The following is a 6,467-nucleotide window of genomic DNA, read 5'->3' on the forward strand; positions in this document are numbered from 1 at the left end:
TACAGCAAGCAGTAGCAGCTGCAGCTGCGTGGCAGCATGACTATTTTGGTCATTTCACTTCATCTATCCATCCTTATCTCTCCCAGCTCGACCCTGAGGATGCTTATCACTTGTAAGCTCAGGGGAAATAGGGTTTTTGGCTCTCCACTTCTTTCTTTCTCTAGAATTTTCTCCCTCGACATAAAAGTCGCCGTTTTGCGCTGTTTCCGCGCCGCGCTTGTTGCTCGCTGATTGGAGGACTCAAGGGAAGTTGTTGGCACGTGGGGAGAAGGAGTTTTGCTGTGTTGCTGTGAGGTTACTATCAGGGGAAGCTGAATCCCAGCTTTAGAGAGGTAATCAACTCGATTTCTCTCTAGTTTACGGTTTAGTATTGAATTTGGACGCCTTTTAGTTTTGTTGCTTCCAACTGAGCTAGAAGTTGTTTACAGCAGTAAAGAGAGGTTATTTTGACTGTGAATTACATACTTTAGCTCAGAGAAAAGTTGTTTTAAAGCTTGATAAAGATAAATAGTGAATTATGACTCTAATTCGAAGCTATATGCGGATTAATTGAGCGAATTGATGCAGTTTGGATTTGTTCCTTCGCAGCAGGTTTTTGAACCACTTGGGGCTAATTTGGTGACCAGGGAGACTAGTTTGGAAGGTGTTCCAACTGAGGGTAAGCTGAAATTTCTGTGAGAAAACTAAATTTACAAGATTCCGACTATATCTATTAGTATCTAACGATTTTGATGCCGTTTCGACGTTGTTTGCAGCGAGAGTGCGATCGACTCTTGGAGTGACTTTAGCTGACTTGTGAAAACTCTTGAAGACTCAACTTGAGGTATTAAGCTAGCCCGAAGCAGGGAATTAAGTTATTACTGTGTACTATGTGTGATTGGGGCCGAAATTGGATTATTAAGTAATCGTTTCGACGCGGTTTTGATGCTTTGTTTTCAGTAGGTCGAGAGACCGTGTGAGCTGAGTTTGGAGCTTCTGTTGGGCTGTTTTGAACTTAGTGATAGGTGGGTTTGACCTAACCAGAGCAAGTGAAGCTCCCCTATGTTCTATATGTCACTATAGAATGGGTTTTGTAGTGCACTTTTTGCGACTATATGATTGACATGAGTTTGGACATCTTTGCAACCATGTTTGATATGTTTGACATTGTACCTCTATGAAGTAGAGATGAAATAGAGAGATTGCAAACATAAAAGTATTTATGATCATGTCTAATACTGTAGAATGACTCATGAACAAATGTAGGATGCACTTATAAAGTAGAGAACAATGACATTCCTTTGACTCTAAAGTAGAGAACTATGACATGCTTATGACTATGTTGACAGTGCCATAATAGTGGAAAGATTATAATGCCATGTGATTTAGCATTACTCTTACATGTTTACAATCTAGTGGATACTAGTTCTTGTTACTATTTGTATATTGAAATTCCGATCAGAGGATCAAGGGTAAGAACATTGCAAATGAAACCATGATAATTGAGACATGTGGACAATGGAATATGCTTGCTTGCCATCGTGCTCATTCGCACACGCTTGTGCTGGTCGCTCCCTACAAGCGGGCACTCCGGAGTTGGCCTACTCGACAGTTGCTCGTCCATGCGGGATTGGGTGCCGAAATGGATTGCCGTGGGGAGTGCATACTACCACGGGGCCATTAGGCGCGACGCAAGCCGGACTACCTTAGGTAGATCCTGATGAATGAAAGGAAAACTCTATTGAGGTGAAAGTACTAAATGACAAAGGACAGTAATGAATGCTTACTAGTTAAAGTGTACAGTAGTTACTTTCACATTCATGCTTATATTCATGTTTATGTTCATGGTTACAGAAGTTGCTATATCTCTATTATGCAAATGATTCATTACTGTAGAAAGTTATTACATGTTAATTACATGCTTATTACCTGTTAGCATCATGCTTATATATCATGCAATTGTCGTTTTTGCTTTCATTTAGTACATCATGAGCCTAGTGGTGTAATTCGCCGAGGCTGGTGGCTTACCCACTGGGAACTATTGTTTATAGTTCTCACGTCCTTTTTGGTGGTTGTTTTTACAGAGCCATCTACAGGAGCGGCTAGGGATCGTGGCAAGGGAGTCGCGTCTAGCTAGACATTGCTAGGAGCATGCTAGTCGATCACCTTGCTACTCGGGTTACGGCCGAGGGTGATGTCCCTATGTATAGAGAGACCACCATTGTACCTATCTTTTGTATACTCCGTGATGTATATTTACTCTTTGGACAGATATTATAGTTGTGATACTTCACGTTTTGTTGAGCTTGTGGATTAATTACTCCTTGTTCTATTGTTAATAGTCTTTGTGACTTTTACTATGCTCAGATATCAGGATAGAATTATTTTATGTTTTTACTCCTATCGATTTGTTTCTTGTAGACGCCTTATATACTGCATGTGTTTGGCGGGTCTGTGCACGTACCGGATATGCTTCCGCTGGTACCTGGGCGTGACAGAATTATACTTGACATGCCACTCATGAATCTCCTATGTTCAATGACACTAGGTTTTATTGCCACTCTCGTCCTTGTTATTTATACTTAGAATTTTTAGTTTACAAGCTATATTTGTCGAGTTCTTTACTCTACTTAGAGTTCATCGATCTAAGTGTTCATTCTCCAAGGATGGTCCATACACAACAACACTTGCATTCATGTAGCATTTAGTTCATGCACTAACTTAGCATATACTCTATGCATTTATTTACACTTTTCGCATGCATTTACTAATAGCATTTTAACTATGCATTTATATAACATCTATGTCATTCATGTCATTTAGCATCTAGCTCATGCATTTTGCTAACATGTCTCATGCATTCCTTTGCACGTATGACATGTATTCTTTAGCCTCCACTTCATGCACTTATGTAACATCTTATGGTAGGTAATAACATTAAGCATAATATAATTTATGCACTTCACATTATCACATACAACCTACCAACTACACATGCATCAACAATATTCACACTTCACTTTGGCATGGAAGTGAGCTAAATATTTTGGTGAGCACAACCCACCTCGAATCGCTCTCCGATTACTTGTCGTCACTTGCAATCGGCCTTCCGCGACACCCGTTGCCCGGTTCTACCCGAACTCGCACTCGTCCACCAAACGGCCACCAATCCACAATCCGAAAATTAAAGGTCTATAACTTGATGCCACGATGCTCCGAATCCGTTCTCGTGATTTTTGGACGTTGCCTCGGCCCTCCAGGCGGAAACGTAGCCGAAATGTCCGTTTCTTAAATATCCTAACGTAGGCTCGACGAATCCCCGAACTGACTTCGCCAACGCGTTAAAAATACCTTCAATTAGGTTTACACAGGGTCAATTTACATTTAAACCCACCTAGGGCAAAAACCACGATTTTGGTGCCCTAACAATGTCATTTTGCCTAATACCTTGGTTTGATCTCTTTGCTAAGCAAAAACAAGCTTAGAATCATCTAGAAACTTATCTAGAACCATTACTAGGCCATTCAAACCATTAATAGGGTATTTAGAACAAACCCTAGAAATCCACCATGAGAGCACATGAAGAAAACAAGGTTTTCATGTGTTCTATGGTCTCAACAAGGTTTCTACTCTTGTAAGAAGATCAAATTCAAAAGATCTTGGGTGTAAAACCAAATCCTAATATCAATCTTACAAGAAAGCTCCAATCTCCACTTGATCTCCTCCAAATCCACCTCTAACCCACCTTGGTAGAGAGCTTCTGGAGAGAGAAAGGGAGAGAAATAAGAGAGGAGGGGTGTTCTCAGCTGGGAACAAGAGAAAAGAGGGGTTGGGGTCTTATATAGGCTGCTACAATAGCAAATAAGCTCTTATTCTTTTCATATTTGCAGCAAACCAACCTGCTGTTTTCGCAGCACTGTGTACCGGTACACATCAGGGGTGTCACTGGTTAAACAGCTACGCAATAGCCAAACCCGAGAGCTTTCTTCTTGGATAAAACACTGCGTACCGGTACAAAATAGTTCTGTCACCGGTTAACAGCCTTTTCAGGACTTAGCCAATTTTTTTCAGCTTTTCTCCGTTTTTGCTTATTTTCGCTCATTAGGCCTCCGATTCATCTCAAATTGCACCGAGACCCCCAAAACATGTTTTCGAGCGTGTTTCAACCATCTTTTCATCTACGCTTATCCCGAATTTAGTCCATAGCCCCACATAGCTTTTCGGGTTCCGTTTTCGCGCCCAACGCGCACCGAAACACCCGAGTGCTCCCGAACTTCACCGGAATCATTCTAATGGCTTTCTAAACTAACATACACCGTAACTTCATAATTATAGAAGTTCGGTATGTTACAAAAGCGGCGACTATAAATTGTGAAACTCGGATTCTAGCACCCTAGCGACCGTGCGAGGTGGGTGGTGCTATATATCCAAAACAGTTGGATTTCTCTTTATGTCTAATGTCACCTATTGAGCATGTATGTGTGTCACGCCCCAATCCCCGCCAATTTGGTCGGGTTCGGGTCACGTCAACAGACGCCGAACGGACAGAGCCTCCCCTGTCCGCCCAAGGCTCTACCACAAGTATAAATAGGCAATCAACAAGAGAATTGCATATATAATACAAGGCTTGCACGAGGGCAAGCAACAACGGAAGCGAAAGCTCTAAGCTAATTAAGCAACATACAAGATATTCGATTTGATTTAAACCAAATTCAAGTAAACAAAGCTATTACATTCCATTCAACCATCATATCTTTTACATTTAGTCATCCACCAAATACATGATTGTTTACACTTTTCATTCCTAAATCAACGAAATAAAGTTGATACATGTATAACAAAAGGGAATGACTACAAAATGTATAAAGTCCCGGTGGCCGCTACCTACGGCGCCAAACCCTTGCCTCGGTCCTCCGCCGCCCCGCTCGTGCTAGGACCTGTAGTGTTAGTGGTGTGAGAACTACAACGAAGTTCCCAGTGGGCTCGGCATCCGACCTCACCGACTTACCTACTAGGTCTATCCAGGCATAAGTATTTCAAAGAAAAGAAATGTAACCAATACTGAATGCAACTAATACTATGCCTGCAAAAAGAAGTCAGTAGAAATAAATCTCAATGCGATAATAGAAATGCATGCATGCTCCAATCATAATCAAGTTTTGGCTCTTACCCAATCTTACCGGTTAACTCTGTTAACCCCAATAACTCACAACCCAAAATCCCTTAATAACGGGGGACTCGAACCTCCCTAGGGACCGTCAACTGGTGGGACTTTACCACGCCCAGTGGTGACCAACTCCGGAGCGCACCGCTCGAGGGGGAGCGACCTCCCTCAAGCCAAGACGAAATGTGAGTATCGATCTAATCCTCAACTTGAGGACTCATAGCCACTAGTCACAATGCCAATGTCACGATAGGTCTCTACCTATTCACTCTTGCCACTCTCAAGGCTTTACCGTTGACGATGTCAAAATGGGTTAAACTATATTCACAGTTCATCTCTCAATGCCAATCTTGTTTCTATGTCAATGTCACCCTTGTTTTCTATTGTCCAAGTCCATTCTCACATTCACACAACTTGAGGGTCCAATCACACATGTCCATTTTGGTTCTATCATTCTCTATGTTCAACTACGTTAGAAGCATATAAATGAAGTCAAACCAAGTTCCACATGTAGCTACCCTACTATGCATGAATGGGTATATATATATATATATTCTCAAAAATAGAGAAATAGACATAGAGGGGAATCCAACGATTCCGGCGTGCACCCCCCACCTCTATTGGTCGTGTGGGTGTAGAATATTAAGGCCCCCGCACTTTACGAAAGCCGATTCCGCGCCCTATAATCAAAATAGTGCCATATTAGGCCTTTTTGTACATGAACTATACTCTATCATTTTCGCAAGGTTAAACGGAGGTGTCCAACGTGTTTAGGGTACCCCCAATTAGGTTTCTACGGGGTCAATTTGTCCCCGAACAATCCTAGGGCAAAAGCCCCAAATTCAAGCCCTAATATTACCATTTAGGGTTTTTCCATGAATCGATCCCAACCCTACGCAAAGAATAGCATAGGATCATCTAAGAAGCATCCTAGCAAGGTTTCTAGACCTTTGGTACCAACCCTAGGGCTCCAAACACCACTTCCAAGGATTCACCATGAGAGCACCTTGAGCTCTCATGGGTACCATGGTATTCATGGCTCAAAAGAGCCCCCAAAGCCTCTAAGGAGCACAAAGCTCCCATTCCCCAAGCCAAAATCCAAACCCTAGAGGAAAAACCTACAAAACTTATCTCTAGTCCAAGCTCCACCAAGATTCTTCTTGTTGGAGAGCTCCTAAAACCTCCAAAGCTCCAAATCCACCTTCTTCTCCAAGCTCTTCTTCTTCTTCTCCAAGCTCTAGGGGAGTTCTAGAGAGAGAAAGAGGGGAAATGGGAGAGAAGGGTGAAAATGACTGTGGGAGAGAGGGGATGGGCCACATATTGT

At 42.2% G+C, this 6,467-nt stretch overlaps 1 long non-coding RNA gene across 1 annotated transcript; it reads left to right on the forward strand.

The window, feature by feature from the left end:
- LOC109723766 lies at positions 235-831 on the forward strand. Its single transcript, XR_002219744.1, has 3 exons — positions 235-332; positions 592-658; positions 756-831. It is a non-coding gene; the product is annotated as an uncharacterized LOC109723766 (long non-coding RNA).

This window comes from Ananas comosus, linkage group 18 (genome assembly GCF_001540865.1).
Source record: "Ananas comosus cultivar F153 linkage group 18, ASM154086v1, whole genome shotgun sequence".
NCBI lineage: Eukaryota > Viridiplantae > Streptophyta > Magnoliopsida > Poales > Bromeliaceae > Ananas > Ananas comosus.